General features: G+C 45.4%; 1 protein-coding gene across 1 annotated transcript in view; it reads right to left on the bottom strand.

Moving 5' to 3' along the window:
- The window catches only part of LOC134841206 (frataxin, mitochondrial-like), a 291,857-nt gene that overhangs the window by 125,625 nt on the left and 138,716 nt on the right, over positions 1–27,516 (bottom strand). The window lies entirely within an intron of this gene.

Below are 27,516 nucleotides of genomic sequence, written 5' to 3'. Positions count from 1 at the left end.
TTTTAAATGATTGGCTTGAAAAGCGAAAATTCAAAGGTGCAGGTAAATGCAGATTTTGGTTGCTGTTTAGCAATAGTGTGAAAATTTTAAATGGTCGTGAATTTTGGGGTGTAGATAATCTTAAATCTGCTGCAAACTTCTGTAAATGACCACTGGCACTGTATCTTGAGCAACACTCGGTTTTTCTGGGACTCACTGGCAGAAGACAGCGCGCGATGAGGACATCGATCTCGAGTCCGGGGAGTATGTGCCAGTCGGTCATATTTGGAAGTTTGACCTTGAGAAGAGCAGAAAACACTTGATTTTGGAGTGAAATTTAAATTTTTAAAATTTCGAATGGAACATGTCATGCACGATTTTCTCGCGAGAACTGAAAATCAGAAAAAGAAAAGAGAACAATTTTAGAACAATTGCGGGAAAGTTGTCAGATAAAAACGAGTGTGAAATTGCAATTCGCAATTTCCATCATAGTGAACAAGAGTAGAGCTGTCCTATCTGAAATAGAAGACAGAGTATTCCCGAGAGAACAATTATTCGAACTGGACCAGAGTGAACCTTCGACGGAAAGGTGGACAGCTTGAGTGTCCCAATGGTCCACATAAAACTGCAGTCTAGAGTAAAAACTTGTTCTTGTTGTTAAAACTGACTGACATTAAACTTATTTTAGTTACTTTGTTGATTCTTGAGTTGTTTACCGACTTATTTACTTCCTGGTTCTTGAGCGTGCTACAATGTGAGTACTTAATTTAATTTCTAGAGTGTGTTTTATGATTGTTATGTTGAGGTAAGGCGAGTTTTAGGTTGATCCATCTGAAATGGATCAAAGTTCCACTGTCTAATAAAAAGTAACTTAACGGATTGTTCCAACCCGGTTTTTAACGGCGTTCATGTATTTTGGGTATCTAGAGACCTAAGTATGGGGACTTTTCTAATTCTAGAGTGGGGGGATATTTTAGTAGTAGCCTTTAAGCTGTAACGGGTCGTAGTCTCATGTCACAAGCGAACCGAACTGGCTCCGACCGTTCTTGAGGTGGAAAAACACAAGAGATAGTGTCCCTGACCCTTGAGCCAGTGGTTATAGGGCCTATTTTTCTTAAGCCTCATGTGTGACTGTAGTAGACGAATGTTACAACTAGTGGCGGTGTAACCCTGTCGGTCCCAGGTAACTTCGTGCTTGTCGAGATCCGGGCCTTGACTCTCTGCTTCAACGTCTTTTCATTATTTATTTCAGGATCCATTAACGCGTTGCCGAGCCCTCTGGTTCTACTCTCTCCAGGTTGTGGCTCCGAACTTGTCCTAATCGCGAAGTCCTTTGACTGGCCCGGTGTGTTTGCCTCCTTGCTTATCGTTGTCACTACACCAAATTTGTCCATGGTTCCAGTCTCTCTTCCGACGTGTGCCTCACTCTCCTGGATCGAACTATTGAGGCTGACTTGAGATCCAAAGTCCCCTTGCTCTTCTTCATCTTCCTCATCCTCCTGGGACTCACCATCATTTCCTGCTCCTCCTCCCCTGCTGAATGGAAAGATGTTTCCAAAGGTGTTCTTCATTCTTTCTGAGAATGATGATGACGTTGTTTGTTTCCCAGTTCCACCTGCCATCATAGTGTTGTCTGTCGGCGATCTTTTAGTTGCCGTTACTTCAGTTGAGATGTCGGACAGTTCCGACATCTCCTCCCGATCCAATGTCCCGGTGGAAGTGGCAAAATCGTGGCCTTGTTCTACCGGAGTAGATTCACTCGCCAGCCTTCTGCCTCTCCCTTCCAGTCCATTTACTTCCTGGTTGTCGTTCATGGTATGGTCCGTATTGACCTCCACTTCTAACAGTTCTCTTCGCTCTTCTGAGGTCTTCTGACTTCTCGTTTCAACCATTCGGCCTGAAACCGTCTCCTCTTTATCGGACCGGGATCGCTTGATCCAATCCACAAAAGGATCGGTCATTGTTTTTCTTTGCTTTTCAGGTATGAATTTCCTAGAGCTATTACCTCGTTTTGGTATCCTTGACTTGTCTAGACTCATTCTCTATTTGTCACTTTTTAATGCCTATTTAACTCGATTGCTAGAGACTTTATAGTTTTATTAACAATAATAATGACACAACACAATAAATTCCACAAGATTCTATTAAATAGTGACCAAGAATCCCCGTATGTTGTCAGAGTACAGTTTGTATAAAATTTATTCACACTAACCGATTATCGGTCTAAAGATTTTGAAATTAGCACAATATGATGTTATCAGTCAATTTAAAAGATAGTGTACTCACTACCCAATCAAGCACAGTTTATGTTGATTTAAAATCAAAAACAAATAATTTATTTTGACACAATATGAATGTATTATATAAAAAAACGTATGTGTCTTGTACTCTTAGTCGGTCGCAGTACAATAGTCGAACCTGTCTTTTAAAGAAAAAGCTTTCCCTGCTCGGTGCCGCACCAAACAGACAAAACTTTGAAGGCATTAATTTTCTCAAGTGGGCATCTATTGCACCCACCGAGTACTGTGTTACCTATCTGCCTTCGGACTGCCCGAGCTAGACCTACTAAAATCCTCAGGGCAGTCACTTTTCCCAAAAACGTATTATGTTTCAATCCACACCAATGAATCACGCTCTTTTTAATTTAGACTTAGTGTCGCGAATATCCGAGTTCGGACCTGTTCTGTATTAGTCTGGTTCTTATTGGAAGGCAAGTTACCAGTGGAGTCACTGATACCTAGCCTGTGTGCTAATAACCTAATACCTCTCACTTTTTAGTCTTTCTTTCGTCTACCTAAGTCCTTAATAAAACAATACCCCTCCGGATTGGCACAAATAGGACCCTTCCGGATTGATAGAATCTAGACCCCTCCGGATTTGGACCCCTCTGAGTTGGTTACTATAAGACCCCTCCGGATTTGGACCCCTCCGAATTAGCAACTATAAGACCCCTCCGGATTCGGACCCCTCCGGTTTTGTAAAAGTGGCTTTTCGGAGATTTCCTTTTTTCAACCTATACCCCTCCTGATACGTTCTCCGATACAATTATGCTCTTTCAATTAACTGGGAGGGGTATCTACTACCTTCCTAGACCCTTCCGGATTGAAGTTAAGCTTCTTATTTGACAATTCACACCAACGGTGAAGGGTCTTATCGCTGGCCTAACTTCGGCTCGATTAAGCTTTTGCTGTGCCTTTAGCCCACCCTTTTGGTCTAGAATGGCCTAAAGTTACTTTATTCAACCGCTATTACCTTTTGGTAGGGGTCTAAGGGTTTTTCAGAAAAATTTATAAAACGTGAAGGGTGTACCCCTCCGGATTTGTGTAATTTTGCTAAAAACAATCTCAAAAAATTTTCTCGCTCGTTTTTCCGGAAAATTTCCCAATCCTGTCAGTAAGCTCAGCTAATCTCTGATCTATTGGTACCAAGATCAACTCGATATGCTCTGTAGTTCCAAAGTTATTAACCAAAACGTCTTTTTTCCAAACTCAAAAATTTTCTCTCTTATAGGTTCCGCCTAACTTTTTCCGCAAATCTGGTCCTTTCGACCTAAAAATTATTGATCCGAGCTCAGAAGGCCTATACTCTTCTCGTTCAATGCAAAAGACCCGATCTAAAACGCTTTTGTAGAAAAATTTTGCGAAAAACTATGCTACCTGGACCCCTCCGGATTGATGAATCCACCAAATCAAACACGTTATGTTCGATTTCTCTGCAACCCGGAAGGCTTTCGGGTAGCGGGTTTTAAAACTCGTAGATTCACTAGTGGACGTTGTCCGAACAACTATTTTTACTGTCCTAACTCAAAGATTTCAAAAAACTTTCTGATTTTATAGTGTTTCATACTATCAAAAAATGGGAAAATTTGGTTTTTCGTACCAAACTAGTTCCAACCACTTCCGAACTAAAGTTAACCGGTTCTACTTATTACAGTAGTGCAGTTACGATGTAACACACTAATTTAGCGCTTTTTTCCGTTTCAAAAAATATCGATATCTCAAAAATCGCGACTTGTGGGGGGATCAAAATATCGCTATTTTGACCCTAAAAATCGGTCTTTTTTCGTTGTTTTTCACTGAAAAACGATATAAGACTATTAATATAGGCTATATAAATAATAATATTAGTAATACTATACCCCTCCGGGTTTCTTTAATATCCGAATTAAAGTGCTTAACTCGGATATTCGCAGTTCGGTGAAGGGTCACTACAGTGCAGCACTGTCGAGCCCCCCACAGATTACTATCTTACTTTTTGTACCAAAAGAGATACAAAACTTGTTAACGATACCCAACAGTCGATTGTTGTTGTCGTTGAGCCCCTTTTTGTTGCTCCTTGTACTGCTTGCCGGATCGGTCTTCACCCAAGACCCTTCCGAATTGAGCGCAAATCAGCTGACCCTTCCGGATTGAGCGCAATTTATCATTAACGTGCTTAAATGCTCAAATAACCCTACAGTACAAGCCTCACAAACGGGCTACAAAACTGATCGTAACGATCCTGACTGATATAAATGCCTGTAACAACAATATATCTATCAACAACAAACGGGGGGGTCGGATCACATCTTGTCTGGGGGGATGATTTCTACTGATTTTTTACTTTTTTACTGTTTTTGGTTTTTTCGGTTATTTTTTATGTTTTTTGTTTTTCTTGGGTACTATACTATTTTTTGTTTGGTTTTACTTATATCTTTAAGTGTTTTTGGTCACCAACCACTCAGGGGACGAGGAGACGGCCGATCCCCCCACCCTTCCTGGTTCGTGAATTTTCGGTCTTAACTAGGTTAAAAAACTATTCACTGCAATCCGGAAGGCCTCCGCGTTCCGAACTACCCTTCCGCCCCGGCGGTTTAGGCCTATTAAGGGCGTTAATGTGAGCATCCGCTCGGCGCGGAGTGCTCGTTAACGGTTCCGCCGGTCATGATGTTATAAAAGAATAACACCCAGGAGCGCCATAAAAACATACATGTAACATTCGCCCGGAAGATACATATCGACGGATAACAAAACTAAGTCTTAAGACGACTGGCTAGCGTCTAAACAGAGCTTTTCATGTTTTTCACCGTCTCTACCAAGCCAGTACTTTTCGGTGGTCTTTCTTACATCGGGTCGACAAAAACGTTACTGTTCTCCGGCTTCGACCAGAACGCTCAAATTAACTGAATTACATGCAAAAATAGTGAGCTCATGGCTGGGTCTCAGTATCCCCAGACCACGAGGTCACTCCTAAAAACAGGGCTACTATTTATTATATTACTATTGTTTTTGTTCAGTAGATAAAAATCATCATCTCCATCGAAGATGGATCAACCCTTTCCCCCAACTCCTAGCACCTCATCCTTGTCAAAACTAATCCAAATATCAATTAAATTCAAGTCAGGACATGACAGGATGCTAAAAGTTCATATAATAGGCTAAAAGTTTCAGTCCCGAAACCCTTCCGGATTCTTGAATCCGGTGAATCAAGCTCCTTAAGTTCGATTTCACAATAACACGGAAGGCTGTCTCTTACCCTTCACCGTTGCTCGCAACGGCGTTGCAACTATTGTAGCAGCACAATAGTTGCAACTCGGAACGTCCTCTGCTATTCGTTGTCGTTTTCTTCTATTTCGATTTCTTCAATTTCGATAAAGTTGTTCTCGTCAGCGCAACTAATGTTGTTGTTGTGTTTTTTCTCTCGTTTTTTGTTAAAATGGCCGTTTCAGCATTTCTCAGAAATGTGACGTCATCATTCGAATTTTTGAAATTTTAAAATACTAGAATATTCCAGCCTTCACCGTTTGGCTTAACGTTCCAATAACGCCCTTAGTTCTTAAAAACCACCAATCCGGAAGGCTTACTGCTAAAATTCCGAATTCTGCAGAGATTGCATTTTTCACATTCTGGTCGAATGTCACATCATCTTGACGCAGTGTTAGGGGAAAAAGGGATTTTGAGTGGACTTAAGAGGACTGAAAAAACTCATGATCAGCGGTCAGTGTGAATTTTATAGAAAAAAATACAGTTAAATGCAATTAAATTCAAAATGGAATTATAAAAATCTAAAAGAGCGAACAATCTGACCCAGGCTAAGCAGTTCCAGGGATGCACCACCAGACCCTTGGAGCCAGCTCCAGTTTTCCTCTGCCACGCAGAAAGCCACTTCACAGACCTGTCTCTGAAATCACTCAAAGGGCGCTCGACAAACAGGCACAAACATCAAACAATATATCTATTTACTAAGTTTATCACAACAAGTAGGCTAAAAGCCGGAAAACCTGAAAACTAAAAAAAAATGTTTTACGAATATTTTTTTCCGTCAAAAGTGTCTGTAATCGACACATTTTGTGCTAAAAGTGTGGTAGCTGTTTTTTTTTGTTACTTTTGAACTAGTGTCCTGTAACCTCGGCAATATATAATCATGATTTTGAACCTCGAGCTCACGACTATGTTTCGCAGAAAATTTGTGTTTTCAAGTCGATATGTTTCAACAATTTTTCGCAGCACTGCGACGCAGCTTGAGTCCCATGAAACAACTCACTGCTTTATCGAAAGCTAAAAAATATCAATTATGTTTAATGTGGTCGTGGCCTGGGTTCCAATTTTTCAAATCATCTTCAATTGAAGAACCAACGCCAAGGTTTTCTCTTGAAATGCTGAAATCTGAATTAGAGGAAGGAAAATTTACCTCGGCTCGAAAATTGTTGGATGAATTTTCGAGCCTTCTGCATGTGCCTTCTCATTCGTCTACTACAGTCACACATGAGGCTTAAGAAAAATAGGCCCTATAACCACTGGCTCAAGGGTCAGGGACACTATCTCTTGTGTTTTCCCACCTCAAGAACGGTCGGAGCCAGTTCGGTTCGCTTGTGACATGAGACTACGACCCGTTACAGCTTAAAGGCTACTACTAAAATATCCCCCCACTCTAGAATTAAGAACGTCCCCATACTTAGGTCTCTAGATACCCAAAATACATGAACGCCGTTAAAAACCGGGTTGGAACAATCCGTTAGGTTACTTTTTATTAGACAGTGTGACTTTGATCCATTTCAGATGGATCAACCTAAAACTCGCCTTACCTCAACATAACAATCATAAAACACACTCTAGAAATTTAAATTAAGGACTCACATGTTGATGCGCTCAAGCACAGGAAGTAATTAAATGGGTGAGCAACTCTAGAATTAACTAAGGTAACTAGATAAGTTCAATGTTTATCAGTTTGAATGGTAAGGGTAAGTTTGAACTCAAGAACGAAGTTTTATGTGGACCATTGGGACACTCAAGCTGTCCACCTTTCCGTCGAAGGTTCACTCTGGTCCAGTTCGAATAATTACTCTCTCGGGAATACTCTGTCTTCTATTTCAGATAGGACAGCTCTACTCTTGTTCACTATGATGGAAATTGCGAATAGCAATTTCCCACTCGTTTTTTTCTGACAACTTTCCCGCAATTGTTCTAAAATTGTTCTCCTTTTCTTTTTCTGATTTTCAGTTATCGCGAGAAAATCGTGCATGACATGTTCCATTCGAAATTTTAAAAATTTTAATTTCACTCCAAAATCAAGTGTTTTCTGCTCTTCTCAAGGTCAAACTTCCAAATATGACCGACTGGCACATACTCCCCGGACTCGAGATCGATGTCCTCATCGCGCGCTGTCTTCTGCCAGTGAGTCCCAGAAAAACCGAGTGTTGCTCAAGATACAGTGCCAGTGGTCATTTACAGAAGTTTGCAGCAGATTTAAGATTATCTACACCCCAAAATTCACGACCATTTAAAATTTTCACACTATTGCTAAACAGCAACCAAAATCTGCATTTACCTGCACCTTTGAATTTTCGCTTTTCAAGCCAATCATTTAAAAATCTCTTTTGTCCTATTCAATCAGGAAATTGTCATGCAGCATTTCGATTTATATAATAGATATAGTATATCAGTAACAATATTTGCTTTGTTAAAATTTCTTTTTCGTGAATCCAAGTTTCACTCGGATTCACACTCAAGCCCCCTTTCCCTCTCAAGACTCAAGATCCATCCGATTTGCCCATTCATCTCGTACTCTTCGCCTTGGAGGTACTGCATCCTGAAGTGCTAGATGCGGCAAACTGTCTCAACAGTTCCTCTTCATCATCGGAACTAATCACAATCTCCTCCCAAGCCTTCAGCTGTTCATAGGATCGCATCCATTCTCTCTGCTCCTGCAATCTCTTTGCTTGGTTGGGTAGTGCCTTCACCCTAGCTTCTCGGTTCAAGCAAAAGGAGTTGTGCAGGCTCAAGCTCACGTTCTTCGCCAGGTCTTCCTCTCCAATAGATCACTCGTCACTTGTTTGCCCATGTCCTGATGTGCCTTCGAGATCCATTCTTTGCCGATCTCCACTTCCCCTACCTGTCCGTTCGTTGAACCTCTCTTCACGTTTACCTTCTGAGGCTTGAAGTCTTCTTCTGACGTCGAACTGGTGGAAACCTCTATTTCCTTTTCTACTTCAAGTGGTTTCCTGAGCTCCGAACTGTTCTTGTATGCCGCCGTCTTGCATCGGGCCAAAACGATGGGCGCCGTCTCTCTCAAGTTTCCTTCCGAAACAGCATCCACTGAAGGACTACCCCATCCTTCCACTTCTCTCTTCCTCTTGCGAGTCTTCACATCTCTGCTCGAGGGTGTTGTGGCTATCATCATTGATTCGACCTCTCCATCCACTCCTTCCAACTCTTGCCTCCCCCCTGCTCGAGCCTTAAGGATATTAGTACTTTTAATCATATTACTAGTCCCAACCTTATCCCCTTTTATATCATCAACCATTTTATCCACAGTTTTTTGTTTCAGAGTAGAGCTGTCCTCACATTTCTCTTTTCTAGTCTTCGATCGTGCGTTCCTCAGCTCCACTAGCTTGTTCAGCAGCTCTTTTCTTGCTTTCTCATCCAGGCCCGTTCCTATCAGGAGCGGTTCCCCGAATCTCACTACTGCGTCCCACAGTTCCTTCTTGAACTTGTCCAGCGTCGTCTCGCTGCCCACTTCTCGATTGAATTCCTCCAGGAACTCCTGCCAAGCGTCATCCTCGAGAGATCCCAAGAATATGTCCCTGTTCCCTTCGAACGTGTTCTTCCCCCTTTCCTCCGAGCTCAAGAGTAACATCCCCATATTGAAGGTCTCACCTGCCAATGGCAACTCTAGGTTCTTCCGCGGAGACGGAATCAGGGGTGGTGTGGCAGTATCTGCCCAATTCTCCTCGCTCAAATCCTTCAACAGCTCTTGAGTGGTGAGCTCCTCCCCTGATTGCCCTGGTTCAGGCGTATTCCCCACTTCCATGTCTTCACCAGCTTCACTGAGAGTTTCATCCATACTCTCTTCTTCTGACTCATGTCTCCTTCTCTCGAGAATTTTCTTAAATCGGTCCTCGACGGGTCCGCTCCTGTTGTCTCCAGGTGCGTCCACGGACAGTGGTGATGGTGTCGCAGGATCCAGCTTTTTGTATTCCGTCAGTGCTACGTGCAGTTGACCTGCTGCATCTAGTTCTGTTCCTTCCTGTCTTACTTCCACCTGTTCCAAGCCATAGGGCGCCTTATATTTTCTCGTGGCAAATTTCATGTCGTCCACCAGTGCGACGTGCCCCTCCATCACGATCATCCTGCCATCATCCCATATGGGCAACATGTTCTCAAGTTCTTCCTTCTCAAGAGTTCTCAAGACCTTCCTCACCTCATACCCTGGGGGCTGCGAACCTCTACTCTTTTTCGCTTGCGTCGTCCACGAGTTTACCTTCATCTCGCTGGTGTGGAAGTAGACCGCCGCCGTGTAGCCAATGAACAGGGGGTCCCAGCCATCAGTGAAATCCTTCTGCATTTCCTCCGCCGTCATCCTCGCCATTATGGAGGGAACTACCAAGGGACTATTCATTCCTAAGGTCATCCTCCTGACTGTCGGGAACTCAGGCATGGTGGCTGGTAGGATTTCTTTCTCCATTATGGCCTCCAGCTCCCTCTTGACTAGTGCAAAGCACTCCTTCCAGGCGGGGATTCTCAAGACTTCTCGTCCGTTGGCCGTCAATGGGTTTAGGTTCCAAAACTTTGGATACATTTCAATGGGGCCCTCTCGCTTGCCTCCCATTCTGCATTGCATTTGTCCCCTGAAGTTGCACACCATCATCTCAGCATCTTTCACTTTTCCGAAGAGTACCGTGTTGCTCATACGCGCCCTGAGCACCTCCTGCTGACACCAATTCAGCGCTGTACCATCCAGTACGCTGATGAGACTCAAGTGCGTCACCGAGTGACGATACGTTATCACCAGGGGATCCGGAAACGCGTACGTCACTGCTGGACCATAGATGCAGGTCACCACCTCCTCTAGACCCCGGATTATCCCCATTGGGTCCGACCTCATTGCCAGGCACAGGTCCGTCAACAGAGGCATCCCTCTGTTCGCCTTCTCCCATTCTTCTCTCGAGGTTGGGTTCTCATCTTCACCCGTCATGTATCGATTCTGCATCATGAGGTATTGCACCAGCAGTGTCTTCAACCCTGCGGCACACTTGTAGGAGCTGGTTTCAGTGCTCGTGTGGACTCTCCCCATAGACAGAGGTTCTCCATATTCCATTAACCGATGAAACGACACCAATTCCCCATGGGTCAAGAGTATTAGTGCCAGATACCCATCAACTCGAAGTGTCTCCACTCCTCGACTAAACATGTATGCTGGGCCCATGTTGAACAAGTATCTGGGGTAAACCAAATACAGAGCCAAAAGCAGGCTGATGGACATGCCCAGTATCTCCTGTACGAAGGCTCCGAAGATAGTCGCCGTGGTGCCGAACACTCCTGCCAAGAATTCTCTCTCCCAGCAAGGACTCAAGAACTTGAGAATCTCGTAATCTCTCCTAGTCTTCAATTCGCCGTTGGCGTGCTCTCTCCAAAATCCTCCGATCGTCACTTCATTGGCGGCCGAGACAAATCTAACCACCGTCATGTCTCTCGTTTCCGCTAGCTCCAGTTGCTTCTCTAGAAAACTCCAGATTTGTTTCACGAGGAGTGGTGCTTCCTCCCTCGTCTTATTCGTGACGTTCTCCAGCCTTGGTGTCAGGAATGGCCACCAGCCATTCTCTTGAGTCAAGCGATATTTCATCGATTCTAACTGTTTCTCCGTCTCGACCACATTTCTTCTCTCGTTGTTGGGACCTCTAGTCCTGCTGGTGGAATTTGCAACTTTCACATCCATACTTCGGAACCACAGGCTGGCCGTCAACTGGTTTATCGCCGGGTGGTCGTCCCCGATGACTGGGCTGAACTTGAGTTGTCTAGCAAAGTTCGATATCTCTAGCAAGAGTACCTCATCCAATACAATCAGGACGTCGGCCAGTCTGTAAAAGCCCCTCAGTGCATGAGATATGTCAGCCCATGCCGCTGGTAATTCTGATTTGTAAAGTCTCAAGTTCACTGGCTCTAGCTCTCGATTGGGGGCTGCCATCAGAATCCGCCATTCACTCCCTTCCGCTATCAAGATCAAGACCGCATACACGAATTGCAGGGCGGGTGGCATGCTAGCGTATCCTGGGGATGTGGTAAACACCACCTTTGTCTTGGACCCAAATCTCGAGGCTACATTCTCTTGTACCTCATTCATCGCCGCAAATAACGCCTGAATGGCCTCCCAGATCTTCCTTGATGTTGGAACCTCCTTGCCTTTCAGTTGCTCAAGAAGTCCCATCGCATGCAGGTGGTCATTCATTCCTGCAAACAATAGCAGCTCCGGTTCACAGGGCATCTCCGACTTTATTGCCACCACTAGGGTCAACATCTGGTTCAATTCGGCTCCTGGCAAGGAGTATACCAGAGTCTCCGGCCAGAACAACTTGGGAGACGTTCCTTCGAAGTCCGATCCCGCCACAATGACTACTCTTGCAGCAGCTGGATCTGCTCTATCGTAAACTGCCAGAGTTTTGGCCAGTTGGGTGCCACCACAGGGCTTCCCGTACCTGGGATCTTCTGCCAACTTCGGACCTTCGTAAGCGGCATCAGGCAATTCCATTCCTCCCGGATTGAGTAGCTTGTCTACCACCTTCAACTGTGCCGGGGTTGCCAACCTGATTCTGGCGATGCTGGTTCGGTGCTTGGGAGGTTCTGCTATAAGTCCCGGACTCCCCAGCAGCTTGAGAGGTCTGTAATTAATGGGTCCCATGATCGTTTTTGTGGGAATTCCCGTCAGGTCTGTGGTCTCCATCAACTTCGCTCTCGAAAAATGCGCCTCGTGTGCCTTCAACCAGTCTACGCAATGATGTCTATTCAAGTCCTCATGCGACACTCGTTCGATCCCCAGGGTTTCCGCCAACTCTCGTCTGCATTCCAAGGTCTCCAGATCCAGTTCCTTCACCTTCTCAGGATATCTCAAGCGGGTAGTCTCCCTAGACTTCTTTTCTCTCCTGTCATCTGCCACCACCACGGAGGACATCGCCGAGGCCGGAGGTGTTGATGACTCTACCTCCTCCGACTCCATTGGTGTGGCACTCTGCAATCGGGTCTGATTGCTCCTCGAGCTGTCTCTAGTATCAACTCTCGCTCCCAATCGACCAGCCAAGGCCCTCGAGGCAAGGAATGGTGGGTTGGGAGGTGGCCCTAAAGTGAATTGGGCTGTCTCCAGCAGGTCCGCTTCTAGCGTGTTTATTTGTTCCTGGAAGACGTCGTTCAGCCACTCAGCTCCCCTTGGCCTATCGAAATGGATTCCATCTTTCGAGGTGTCTTCAGGAAATCCCTTGTTCTCCATGCGTTCTGCAACGTCCAACAGCCTGAGAGGAAGCACACTGTTTCGGTGTATTTCTCGGATCGCCTTGTTCAGGCTCCGCACCCTCTGGTTCATCTCTAGGGAGTGTTGATCAAACATCATGTTATAGGGGACCGTGCATATCGTCAGCAGGATGGGATCCATTTGGATCCTCAGCTCCTCAAGAAGGCAACTCATCTTGTCGCACAGCCTCGTCACTTTCCTTGCTTCTCCTCTCGACACGTCGTTGGTCCCAACCATCAAGGTGACTGTGTAAACTTTGGTCATTCCTAGCATGTCCAGAGTTGCCAACATCTGTGGCGTAGCAGCTCCAGCGAAACTCAAGACTCCCGTCTGCCAATGTGACCGGATCTGGGTCAACACCCGCACCAGGCTGTCCCCTATAATCAGGTGAACCGCACCCTCTGGCACACGAGGTGGCGCTAGATACTGCACCCAGGCTGCGTCGTGGAAGCAGTCCCTCCTGGCTTGCTGTTCCGCATTCCAGTCCAGCCGACTATGCTTGTGGTAGTTCCCCTCTGTGTTCTTCTTGTAGCTCGCGATCACGACATTTCTGACCGGCTGTTCCCTCCAAGTTGGGGGAAGCTCTGGCCTTGTCGATCTTTCACGACTCTGCTGCTGCAATTTCTCGCCCAGCTCCTTCAGGCGCGATGAGGCGCCACTCACCTGACTGCCGCTCGAGGTCGAGGTTGGTGTATATCCTGGTAACACCACATCCATCAGAGGACGTACAGGTTGGGTCTCTAGATTGCGCAAGGAGGGCGTCGCGTCATTTGGTATCCAGACCTCCAAGCCTTCACTCATGTGTTCCCTGGCCTCGCGGTCAAGGTTGAACCGTCCTCTAGCCCTGGGAGCTTCATCCACCTCCATGCGCGACTCCGGCCTCGAGCTTGTCACCACTCGTTCGTTAGACCTGGCTCCCTTTTGTGCGTCAAGCTCGCGTTGTCGCTGTTCTATCCTTTCCAACTCCGACTTTAGTTGATCACGATTCGCGACGTTCTCCCGCACCCTTAGCTCCTGCTGATGTTCAGCCCTCAGCATCTCAAGTAATTTCAACGTCTGATCTCGCTCGTCGCCCATTCTCTCGTCTATCTGGGTGTAGTCCAGGTCCCTCAAGCCTCTGTACAGCTCGTCAAGAGTGGGCTTCTTCAGAGCCGCGGGCACGGAGTTCCAGAATCGGTCTGCCATTTTTGCAACTTCGGGATGTATATAGGTAGATGTTAACCAGCTCAAGAATTACCTTACCAACTCAAGAATTACCTTACCAACTCAAGTATTACCCAATTCAAGAATTCTCTAGAAATGTTCTCTTGCAACTACTTGCTGTAGATTCGGATTATCGCGTGTTCAATCAAGATTCTCTCTTTTTGTTTCTCGCTTGAGTGTAGTTGGATTTTCAACTTTGTTTTTCAAACTCGATCTGAAAACAGAAAGCTTATTAAAACTTAGCATTGTCACGTTCCTAACCTAGAGACCCCCCTTTTACCCATATGATTAAAATCCTATCATTCACATATCACTTAAAACAATTCGATTGGATTTCCCTTAAGAACATGCAATTTCATTTTATGTTTTAGCACCATCAATTCTTTCTTTTAAAATTCAATTGTCATGCCAATCATGTCTTAAGATCCCTTTACCTGCGCCGCACCCCAGTACCTAACTCAAGACTCCTCCCTCACACCCGACTCGATACCTCCATGTACCCGACTCAGGCGATGCTCAAGTAGTACTTCTTGTGAAGATGCACCATTATCTCGGTTTCTGCAAAGACCACATGTAGGATAGCATACAATTCCCTCGAGCTCAGTTTGCCCCTGTTTGGGTCGTACACCGGCATCGAGACCTCCACTATTCCTCTTTCAATCATGAAGTCACGTAGTCTTGTCAGTGCCAATATCACGTGTTCGGGATCAATTGTGTTTCTGTCGTTGACTCTCGTTACTAGGAAGCAGAGGTATTTGCCCGGGATTGTGCCACTGACGGTGGAAGCGCTGCTATGCCTCCCAGTCCTGGCCTCTGTCTGAACAGAAACTCTACGTTCTGGTACTCTCTTTTGAAGTCAGCCTCCAATCTTGATTTGAAACTCATGTCCGCCGTGATGCAGATCGCGCTGGTCCTGTTTGACAGGATGAAGTCGCTATCCGTTATCATGATGTTCTCTGAGTATTCATTGGGTATTTCGAATTTCGTTTTGAAATTCCTTCCTATGGTAGGCTCTGGTTCTTCTTCCTCCAGTTCCAATCCGCTTGTTTCCCTCACTTCCTTGAGCTTCTTTATCATCAAATTTTCGGTGTGGGTAAGTCCTACCCCCACTCCCCGGACAAAAATATTTATCGACGTCCCCGTCGATGTAGTCGGGTCTGAATTGTCCTTGGGGATGTCCAGTGGCCTGTCTGTTGCTGTCCATCCGAAAAGAGGGTCCTCTGTCTTCATGTAATTTGCTGCTGATACATCGATTTGCTGAATGCTTTGTCCTTCGCGGCTCTCGTCTTTGACATCACGCATCCACTTTAGAATCCTCAAGTTCGAGTTCTCCCTCCTTTCTATTTCACTCTGCTCGAGATCCGTCTCCAATTCTGGCGTCGAGTAATCATCCTGCGGATAATGTCCACCATCGTCAATCACTTGCCATTCCTCTTCGGCCTCCAGTTCACCTGCGCTTAGTAGTTCATCGCCCAACTTGTCTGGCTGTATCTTATCGATCAAGAAGTCATCCCCGTACCTATTGTACCTCATACCTGTTCGTTTACGATTGCCCGTTCTGGTTTCCGGTGGTGTTGGTCGATCCGGTTCCATCCACTTCGGTACCTCGTTTTGCTCGGGATCGTTCCAGTCTTCTTCTACAAATGAACCTGCATCCGACTCCACCTCTATCTTTTCGTTGTCGTCCAAACTCAAGTTCTCATTACCATCATTTTTCTCTCTAGTGCCTTTCTCATTCACTTCGCACGCTGGTTCCACCACCAGGTACTCAAGACCTTCCATGTCTTTTGGCAGGCACCAATCCTCCGGAGACGGAATGTGAGGCTTCAGATTTTCGTAATGTGCTGCTCGCCCTGTACTCAAGCGATAGAACCTTCCTTGTTGATGTACTTCCGTAATCATGAACGGTCCTCTCCATTTCTTGAGTAGTTTCTTTGTTCCCTTGGGCGGTATGACATTTTGGAAAACCCACACGTATTGGCCCACTTCGTATGGCTTTGCTCTTAGTATCTTTTCGTCATATTTCTTGCGTTGCCTCATTTGCGCTTGCGCCGTGTTTCTCCGACATAGCTCGTTTAGCTCTTGTTGTCTTTTGATCGCTTCCTTCACGTATGCTTGAGGTGACGTCCTCTTCCCCTCGTACTCCGGGTAGAAGAATGTTAGAGGCATTGCCCTTTCCCTGCCTGTCAACATCATGAAAGGACTGATACCCGTCGTTGAGTGCTGAGTACTATTATAGGCTCCTACTACTTGTGGCAGGTATTTGTCCCAGTCCGTCATGTATCTCGAGCAGTACACCCTGAGCATGTTGACCAGTGTCCTGTTCTGTCTCTCTACCAACCCATTGGTCTGTGGATGATAGGTCGTCGAGTGTGCTTGAGCAATGTGTGATCTCTTCATCAATTCTTTTGTCAAGTCCCCCACAAAAGCCTTGCCGTTGTCTGACTGGAAAGTCATTGGACAACCATATCGCGATATCCAATGCGTTATCAGGTGATCACATGTCTCCTCTGCTGAGGCTGTCTGGCACGGAACCGCTTCCGCCAACTTGGTGAAGTGATCTATTATAACTAGTATTTGGTTATAACCCGACTCCGTCATGCAGATTTTCTGATGGTCTATCTGCACCACTTCATTGAATTCCGAACTCTCGACAGACTTGAGGGGAAATTTCATCTTCCTTGGGTCTTTTACTTGAAGGCATGCTAGGCAGGCATTCACCCACCTCTCGCAAGCTTTTCTCATTCCCGGCCAGTCAAACCTGTGAAGTATCCTTTGTTGTACTTTATCTATCCCCTGATGGCCCATCTGGTCGTGTGATCTGAAAAGCACTTCCGTTTGGTACAGTTGTGGTAGTATGATGAGGTTGTGTTTGTGTAATATTTTTCCTCATCTCTTCTCTTGCACGCTACCACCCCTTCAGCTGTGTGATAAAGTAAATCTCTCTTTTCTTTGTAGAACTGCCTCAAGATCTTGTAGCTGTCTTCCTCAAGTTCCCCCTTCTCCTTGACTCCCGAATGGATCCATTTGGAGAGGTTACTTGTCATTTTGTCATTCTTCTGGGCCCTTATTAGGTCAGACAGCCTGTATCTCGCCTTAACGTGCTCCTTTAGCGCCATGATCTGTCCATTCATTTCACCAGGGTTGTGGATGTCATCGCTCAGCTTCACACATATCATCCTTTTCACGATTTTCATGTCGTCTTCTGGTACCAGATTCGTTCTGACGTTTGAGTTGCACGATAGTTCCCTTAGTGGTTTTCTTGAAACTGCTATTTTCTCGAGCTCTTCACCACCTCGTACCTCTTGTATTTCCAGATTGTACGTCCCTGAAGATGGATCCGTCTGTAATTCCCTGTCGTGCTGTCTTATCTTCTCTTCCGCCAGTATCATGCATAGACTGTCTTGGTCTTCGCTGCTCTCATCCGAGTCTTCATCCCATTCTTCACGCTCCCCGGACAATTTCCCTTCTCCGGTTTCGCCTTCTTCCATGAATCTGGACCACTCCCCGGACTCTTGATCTAGTCCCAGGTGTTCAACTTCTTCTCTGAATGTTACTTTCTTATCCCTGACTTTTGTCTGTTCCAGAATTTTTTCGGGGATTTTTTCAACTAGTGATCGCACAACTTCCTTGCTATCAGTGATGCTTCCTTTTGGGACGTCAGTATTGTTCACTGTTTCTTCTCTCCGAAGTATGGTTAGTTCCGGTGCCCCCTGACCTTTCCCTTGGATCACGGGCTTGTCATCTGATAGTTTCTCAAGCAACCTCATTAAGTCTTCATCTATTCGGACCGTTCCCTCCTCTACCAGGATGAGATCATAACCTTTTGCCTTAAGTGTTTCCCTCACGATCTTGGACTTGAGCATTATTCCTATCGGAATCCCTCTGCTTTTCTTCAAGATGGTCTTTTCAAGAGGCTCTTTCGGCAATTCGGGATGATCTTCAATCGGTTTGCCTGATTTGTCCAGCCATCTCGTGAGTGGAAGACTGTCGTACGTTTCTTTGTCCATGAAGGAGAAGCCGTCTTTGATCTCAGGTCTGTCCGCCTCTCTTTGTTCTTGCCTCTCGTAGAACTCCGTTTTCTTACTCAAGCTGTCAGCATTTTGATGTTTATCTCGTGTTCTGTGCTCAATTATCATGTTGTATCCATCCAAGCGAACTATCCACCTCCCAATATAGCTCTGGTCCATTGAGTACGTTTTCAGCCAGCTTAGTGCTCGGTTGTCGACTCGCAGCTTGAAGGGCTCACTGCCTAGGTATGCTCTGTATTTTTCGACAAAGGTGACCACCGCGAACATCTCTGCTTTCGGTGCTCCGTACTTCATTTCTGTGTCACTTAGGACCTTGCTCCCGTATGCTATTGGTCTCAAGACTGTCTTCCCATTCCATTCTTGTTCTTGATGGAGAATCCCAGAAATAGCGACTACTGATGCATCCGTGTCTAGCACGTACATCCCTTTCTCAGTCGGCATACCCAGTACTGGTGCCTCACACAGCTCTTTCTTTATTCTCTGGAATGACTCTTCTGCCGCGTTGTTCCACGTGAACTTCTTGCCCTTATGTCTCATTAATTGTTGCATCGGGTATACTTTGTCCGCATATCCCTTGATGAATTCTCTATAATAGTTGGCGAAACCCAGGAAGCTCATCAGCTGGTGTTCCGTCTTCGGTGATTTCCAGGTTAGGACTGCTTCCACGGCGTCTGGGTCAGGTCTGATACCGTGTTTATCTACCATCCTGCCCAAGTATTTGATCGAGTCCTTGAGTATCTCGCACTTTGATGGTTTACACTTCAGCCCCGATCTTTTCATGCACGCGAACACCTCGTCAAGCCTCTCGATGTGGTCTTCTAGTGTTGGCGTTGCTATTACCACGTCGTCCACGTAGCACATTACCAGGTTGCCGTACTTCTTCGTCACGCCTATCAACGCATGTGCCATCAGCCGCTGAAACGTGGCTGTTGCATTGCAGAGTCCAAACGGCATCCGTTTCCATTGAAACAGACCCAACTCACAGGCGAACCCTGTCTTGTCCCTGTCTTGCTTCCTTAATGGTACTTGCCAAAAGGCCGAGCCTAAATCAAGAGTCGTAAAAAATTTCGCATCACCTAACTTCGAGAGGCTCTCATCAATTCTAGGTATGGGATAGGCATCCTTCACCGTGACGGAGTTCAGGTATCGAAAGTCACAACAAAACCTTAACTGGTCGCCTTTCTTTTTGGCCATCACTACTCCACACGCCCACGGTGACTTGGATGGTTCTATCATGTCATACTCTAGTAACGTTTCGATTTCTTTTCTACAAGCGTCCGATTTGTGTGGGGTCATGCGCCTCGCCCCCTCCCTGTGTGGCACCGCGTTTTCCTCAAGTTCTATTTCATGTTCAACAAAATTACAACACCCGATATCCGCCTTATGCCTTGAAAAAACCTCCTCGTTCCGCTCTAGTACGTCCTTGATAGCTTCGAGCTGTTCATCTTTCAGTTTGCCCCTTAAATGTTCAATCTCCGGCAGAACCGGTTTATCAGTTTGCATTTCATCTAGTGTGGGTCGCTCTGGAAAGTTCGAACAGCTCGAAAACCCATCGTCCGTTTCTGACTTAAGTGATTTGATAAGACTTGAAGAATCTTTTATTCTCTGCAATCGTCTCAATTTTGTCCCTGTGATTAGGACAATCAACAACTTCATTTTGTTTTGAGTTTTCAATTGTTTCGTATCGAGTTTTAACTGGTAAAGCATATCCCAGCTTCCTCCCTCTCTGTATCGTGATCGGTATATCAAGGGTATTCAACAAGACACTGACGCAGAGGCCGCTCTTCGTTATCGAAAATGATCTTCCTAAAACAGCAGCGCTTTGACTATTGGGATTTGGAACTATACACACTTGCTTGTTGTCACTTAGTTCATTATAATTTTTCATCCTCAAGCTTACGATTGCCGCTTCATTAGCTTTTAACCTCACTCTCCTACTCAAGAATACCGGTGCTTTGTTTTCATTCGCCATTATTAAATTTACCGGTTTGATTGCGTACCTCCTATCCGGGTTCCGTATCCTGAACATTGCATTATTTAGATCAATCGTTACGTCGAAATTCCTGATGAAGTCTCTGCCCAAAATGAATTGGTCAGATTCATCTAGGTTTTCTACCACGATGAAGCTCATCCACAGGTTACGTTCCCCCAAATTGAGGGCTATTATCGGCGTCCTGCCCAGCACCCGTAGGGCCCCTTTGTTTGCAGCTGACAGCCGTATTCTCGAGTCTATCAAGTCACCTTTGTCAAAGCCCATCTTTTCCCATGTTTCGATTGGTATGACGCTCAAGACTGCTCCCGTGTCAAGTAATCCACGCAACTGAGTCTTTTTGCCATTTATGTCTAGCACGTGCCCTGTCACGTCTGCTTCCGTCCCGATGTGCATTGCATCTTCTTCAAGCATGGCACAATGTCCGATCGATCTTACTTTCAACTCTTCTTTCCCTACATAGATTTGTCCAATTAGGTCTTCGTCGCATGTTATCATCGTCTTGGTATAGATGTTGATTCCATCTATATTTAGCATGACCTCGTGTGGACCATAAGCTTCAGTGTACCTATTATCAACACGTACCGATTTGCTGCCCCCTCTCGTGAGTAGTGCCCTGAGCGCTCTAGAAGTCGTTTGTGGACTTATTCCACTCAAGTAGTCTGCATACACGTCAATGTGCATTATCGTCTGGTCGCTCGGCTCGCTCAAGTTTCTGGTTACCTCGTGTCCGCCCACTGTGATTATCGACATTATTCTTGCTCCGATTTTCGATATTCCAAAAGGTTTACCTGTCACCATTTTCACGGTGTTACAATTCCCGGTCTTCATTGAGCCCGTTCTAGCCTCTGGTATTGAGTTCGATCCGGTTAATGCTCCGTTAAAATTCTGTCTTTCGATCTCCAACTTTAGTCGTTGCTCTATTTCTTTCGCAGCCAGATCTTGTTTCACTTTGGCAATTGCTTCCGTCGCCGCTTTCTCATAATTTATCTCTAGAGAGCTTCCGGCCGCGGACTCTAACGCACCGCTAACATGTGTCACAGCTTTCACTGTCTTCGTCGGCAATTCGGTGTTTGGTGCCCCCAAGTTCCTAGATTCAAACTCGTTTTGCCTGTTCCGCTGATTCTGCACCGCCGCTAATGCCAACTTATGTTTGGGGTGATTCTGGTCCTTGACCGCTTCCCAGAACAAGGGACAATCCATTCTGAAGTGCCCCTCCTGGTTACAGAAGAAGCATCTGGCGCCTATCTTGATGATTAAGCCGTTATAGTACTCGTGTTCCTCCATCTGGCTCATATCCTCTTCATCCGGTGCATAACCTAGGCTCTTCATGCCTTGTTTGTACGTTGTGCAGTCAGCCACATGATGATCCGCTGACCCGCAGTTCGCGCATGATCTGCGCTTGTCCATATCATCTCTAGGTTTGTACCATGATGACCTCTGGAGTTGGCTTCCCCCTTGCGTGTTCCTGTTTTCGGAATATGAGTACTTCTTAGGTTTCATCAGCATGTATTCTCTTGATTTCTGTCTCATTTCTTCTGGGGTGGGTGCGCTGTCCTTCGACAATGTGTAGTATGTTGCTAACATTGTCCTTAAGTCATCACTTTTCACCCCATCGATGAACTTCGAGGCAATGCTAAAGTTCCGTCTATTTGTCGACTCCTCTGGGTCACTCCTCCTTCTCAAGCTCTCGAGGTCATCTAGGAACCGATCTATTGACTCGTCGTCCCTCTGCCTTCTCTTTTCAAATCGCATCATCGCTTGGTGACCCTTCATGCCTGACCCGAACCGATTCAGCAATATCTCGAAGATCTTGTCCGCGGTGTCGCGTTCTTCCTCCTTCTTTGCGACCACGCATTTTAATGCCGTTCCTTCCAAGTTGCTCAGTATGGCTGTACATGCTTGTCTTTCGTCACTCAAGTTGTCTTGTTCTAGATGTAATCTCATCACTTCCACCCAAGTGTCAATGCATCCATCGGAGTCGTCCTTGAATTCTTTTGGCTTCTTGAATGTCTTTCTTGATTTTCCCTCTCTCCTGTCGCTCGAGTCAGTGTTCCTCGTGGCGAAGGCCTCTAGAGTCCTGTTCATCATCTCCCAAGTGCTGGCCCATGTCATAGCATCTGGTCCTGTGTTGCTGTTAGCTGTTGAATCTCCCGGAGCAGCCGTTGTATTCGACGTTCCATTCTTCATTATTGTTTTCGCAGTTGTTGGTGCTATGCTTATCGCATCCCTGGTTAAGGGCAACGGTGTCGATTGCCGTTTGTTCCTTTGTGGTTCTACAAAGTCAACTCTGGTGCTTTGCGTACGATCCGCTGCCGGTCTTTCTTGTGGAGTAGAACCTCTCAAGATTGCATCCAACTTCGCCTGTATTGCACACGAACTCTCGGCTTGACTCTTGCTCATTGTGTCCATTCTCCTTTCCAGGCTCCCTAATTGGCTGTTGACATCATCATATCGGTTCTTCAACTGTTGCATGTCTGTTTTGATGTTCTTTTCTCGTTCTTCATTGGTGGCTTCTACCTTGTCTGACATCTCCTTGAGTCTCTCCTCTGTTGCCTTAGCCAGGTTAAAATAACTGTCTAGATACTCGTGCTTGTTGTATCTTATCTCCTTTTTTATCACCTCTCTGTCTTCTTCACTGTTCTTAAGTCTTTTGTCGATCTGATTTAATTTCGCCAACAAGTCGCCCAGCTCAATGGTAGTCTCTTCATGGTCAGCCGTGAGTTTCTCTTCGGCCTTAGCCTCTGCTTTAGCTTGTTCCTCATTCTGGCCGGTTTCTGTCGTTTTCGTGCTCACTGTACCAAATGTTCGTGCTCTTTCTGCTTTTGGTTCTTCAGTCACGTTTTCTTTCGTTTTTATTCCGAACATTATTCCCAATTTTTCCGTAAAAGATGTCCTCTTTACTTGAGAGTCTTCTTTCACCGTTTCTCCGGTGTTGCCTATTGCATCTTCCGCGTCATCTATCGGTGAGAACTCTATGGGTTTCTGGTTCGGTTCCTCTGCATTAGGCATTGGAGTTGACTCTGTCGCCATCTTCCTTGTTTCATCCACACTTTGATCGGGTGTCTCTAGATCAATCTCGATGGTGGGTTCTACTCGCTCCCCTTCCGTGTCCTCTTTCGCCCTGTTCTCCGCTGTACTCCTTGTGCTGACCATGTTAACTGAAAAGTTCGTCTTCGTTATCTTTGGGCCCGTTGATGTCGTTCCGCGCAGCGATGAATTATATTTCGTGTTTGATCCACTTGACCTTTTTTCGAGCACCGGTACCCTACTCCGCCTCATTATTTCTATTTACAACTGCTTTTATTTACAATTTTATTATATACACGATTCTATTCTAAGGGTAAAAAAAAATATTTTTTGTGGTAACAAATTCTGTACAACGTGTTAAAAACCTTATCCAATTCTCTTTCTAAAACCTCCGAAAAATTTTCCTTAATTTGGTCTTAACCCTACCTATTTCGATTTGTCTTATTCTGTCTTAAAACGCACTTGTTGTAATTTGACTTCAATTTCTATACCGTCCCACCCAAGACTATTCGTCACTATCACAGTACTCTCCGTTAGTGTCCTAAGACCCTTGTACCAAGACCACTGTTCCAAGACTAGTGTCCCAAGACTACTGTCCCAAGACCAGTGTCCCAAGGCTAGTGTCCCAAGACTACTGTCCCAAGGCTAGTGTCCCAAGGCTAGTGTCCCAAGACTACTGTCCCAAGGGTAGTGTCCCAAGACCAGTGTCCCAAGACTACTGTCCCAAGACTAGTGTCCCAAGGCTAGTGTCCCAAGACTACTGTCCCAAGACTAGTGTCCCAAGGGTAGTGTCCCAAGACCAGTGTCCCAAGGCTGGTATCCCAAGACTAGTGTCCCAAGGGTAGTGTCCCAAGACCAGTGTCCCAAGGCTGGTGTCCCAAGACTAGTGTCCCAAGACTAGTGTCCCAAGACCACTGTCCCAAGACTGTCCCAGGACCACTGTCCCAAGACCCTGTCCCAAGACCACTGTCCCAAGACCACTGTCCCAAGACCCTGTCCCAAGACCCTGTCCCAAGACCCTGTCCCAAGACCCTGTCCCAAGACCACAGTCCCAAGACCACTGTCCCAAGACCCTGTCCCAAGACCACTGTCCCAAGACCCTGTCCCAAGACCCTGTCCCAAGACCACTGTCCCAAGACCACTGTCCCAAGACCCTGTCCCAAGACCACTGTCCCAAGACCACTGTCCCAAGACCCTGTCCCAAGACCACTGTCCCAAGACCCTGTCCCAAGACCACTGTCCCAAGACCACTGTCCCAAGACCACTGTCCCAAGACCCTGTCCCAAGACCACTGTCCCAAGACCCTGTCCCAAGACCACTGTCCCAAGACCCTGTCCCAAGACCACTATCCCAAGACTGCTCTGTTTTAAGACTTCTTCGGTCTTGTCCCAATACTCGTCACGGAGTGTCTTCCTCGTTGTAGGGTCTTCTTGAACCACCGTACCTCGTACCACCACTCAAGCTCTAGTAAAATTTTCCCAAAAACCCTCTCTTAAAAGCCAAATGCTGACCCCCCTCTTCTTTTTGGTTGTTTCTATTTCAATGTAGGTGCGCAGGTATCTTGTGATCACCTGTTCGTATAAAACCAAACACAAATCCTCGATAAAATGCAACAAAAAATTTTAAGTAAGAAAAATAATAAAAACAGAAAAATGAGCCCACCTAAAATTTAAAGGTGACCAATGTCTACCTTTCGTCTAAAAAAAATTGTCTGGTACCTAATTGCCACGCGTTTTGCTCCCCCCACTAGTGATCTTATGGGGTATCACAAAAGCTGTCTATATCCGGTCCCCCCTACCAAACCAACCAGCGTACCAGCCTTAACTCGAGTTGGATTTTGGATCTCCACCTAATATTACCAACGCGTGTTAATTTCTAATGTAACTAAGTCAACGATGTCGACTAATTAGTTACTCTAATTTCCCCCTTTTTGCAATTTACAACCGCCAACCTCTAGCCTAACCAGTCCTCCTTCTAACCTCCCCCCTTTCTAGCCCCCCTTCTTAAGCCTAAAAATTACTTTAAGCGCCGGGTGCTAAACCTCTCAAGAGAAAACCGTAGACCTGTTTCCAGGCCTGCTCAAGTAAAAACGTTCCTCAAAACTGGGGGATTTCGCTTATCCAATTTTACACTTATCTCCTATAATGTAATGTGGATTCTAACGATACCCGTTCTGTCCAACTTGAGAACTCGAGAATTGCCAAATCCTTCTTGGCTGCTTTCCCACTCGACTGGTCACCTGTTCCAGTCCAGTCTCCTATTGGTTCAGCCAAGTGTCCCTGAACCACTTTCCCACTCGGCTGGTCACCTCTTCCAGTCAAGTCTCCTATTGGTTCAGCTCAAGTGTCCCTGAACCACTTTCCCACTCGGCTGGTCACCTCTTCCAGTCAAGTCTCCTATTGGTCCAGCTAAGTTCCAAGCAATCTGAAAACCCTTGACAACGCCCCACTTCGGGCACTTTATTCAGTTTACTGGTTTAAATTGCTAGGTTGATCGAAACGATCGAACTTGTAAAACAGTATGGGTATACTATTTAATTAATATAAAGGTTTGATCCAACTAATCTGGTGTCAAAGTCACTGTCTTTTTTCGTTTTATGGTTTTTGTTCCTTTTTCTAATCTTTTTTGGTTTTTGTTTTGCTTTTTGTCTTTTTGCTCGTGTTTTTGTCCCCCTAGTTGCCCCCCTTTACTCGGTTAGCTAAGCCTCGTTCGGAGAGCGTACCAGGAAATTTTCTCGAGTTTTCTTAAAAAGCTATCACGGTACAACCGGAAGGTTTGCACGTTCCTGTCGAACCGTACCGCCGGTACTCTAGAATGGGCATTCAGCCCGAAGCTGTCTCAAGTGGGTTCGACTCCGTAGTCTTGATGTCGTAAACACCCAGGAGCGCCATAAAAACACTATGTAACATTCGTCTACTACAGTCACACATGAGGCTTAAGAAAAATAGGCCCTATAACCACTGGCTCAAGGGTCAGGGACACTATCTCTTGTGTTTTCCCACCTCAAGAACGGTCGGAGCCAGTTCGGTTCGCTTGTGACATGAGACTACGACCCGTTACAGCTTAAAGGCTACTACTAAAATATCCCCCCACTCTAGAATTAAGAACGTCCCCATACTTAGGTCTCTAGATACCCAAAATACATGAACGCCGTTAAAAACCGGGTTGGAACAATCCGTTAGGTTACTTTTTATTAGACAGTGTGACTTTGATCCATTTCAGATGGATCAACCTAAAACTCGCCTTACCTCAACATAACAATCATAAAACACACTCTAGAAATTTAAATTAAGGACTCACATGTTGATGCGCTCAAGCACAGGAAGTAATTAAATGGGTGAGCAACTCTAGAATTAACTAAGGTAACTAGATAAGTTCAATGTTTATCAGTTTGAATGGTAAGGGTAAGTTTGAACTCAAGAACGAAGTTTTATGTGGACCATTGGGACACTCAAGCTGTCCACCTTTCCGTCGAAGGTTCACTCTGGTCCAGTTCGAATAATTACTCTCTCGGGAATACTCTGTCTTCTATTTCAGATAGGACAGCTCTACTCTTGTTCACTATGATGGAAATTGCGAATAGCAATTTCCCACTCGTTTTTTTCTGACAACTTTCCCGCAATTGTTCTAAAATTGTTCTCCTTTTCTTTTTCTGATTTTCAGTTATCGCGAGAAAATCGTGCATGACATGTTCCATTCGAAATTTTAAAAATTTTAATTTCACTCCAAAATCAAGTGTTTTCTGCTCTTCTCAAGGTCAAACTTCCAAATATGACCGACTGGCACACTCGGCAATATATAATCATGATTTTGAACCTCGAGCTCACGACTATGTTTCGCAGAAAATTTGTGTTTTCAAGTCGATATGTTTCAACAATTTTTCGCAGCACTGCGACGCAGCTTGAGTCCCATGAAACAACTCACTGCTTTATCGAAAGCTAAAAAATATCAATTATGTTTAATGTGGTCGTGGCCTGGGTTCCAATTTTTCAAATCATCTTCAATTGAAGAACCAACGCCAAGGTTTTCTCTTGAAATGCTGAAATCTGAATTAGAGGAAGGAAAATTTACCTCGGCTCGAAAATTGTTGGATGAAGAAAGTTCAATATTGGATAGCGAATTTGAGCTAAATTGTCTTAAAAGTTATATTTATTTCAAGCTTGCTTTAATTGGAGACGATCAAGATCAATCTGAAACAAGCGCAAGTTTCGCAGAGAAGACAGCAAAGTGCCATTCGTTTGCAAAGAAGGCAGTCGAAACTGATCCCAATTCTGCTGAAGCTAATAAGATGATGGGTTTGTCCTTGTCACTTGTTCTTAAAACGTCTTTCCCATTGCATCGAAGATTCAAGTTAGGAACAATCATAAAGTACCTGGAAACAGCAGTGAAAATTGACGACAGCGACTGGGAGACTCATTATTATTTAGGGTCACACTACCTAGAGACTATACGATCAATCACACCTATCTTCCTTTTCACCGATCGATATATTTTAGGAGTTCCATATGCTAGTTATAACATGGCTTT

This window comes from Symsagittifera roscoffensis, chromosome 3 (genome assembly GCF_963678635.1).
Source record: "Symsagittifera roscoffensis chromosome 3, txSymRosc1.1, whole genome shotgun sequence".
Lineage (NCBI taxonomy): Eukaryota > Metazoa > Xenacoelomorpha > Acoela > Convolutidae > Symsagittifera > Symsagittifera roscoffensis.
This window is presented reverse-complemented; position numbering and strand designations above follow the sequence as displayed.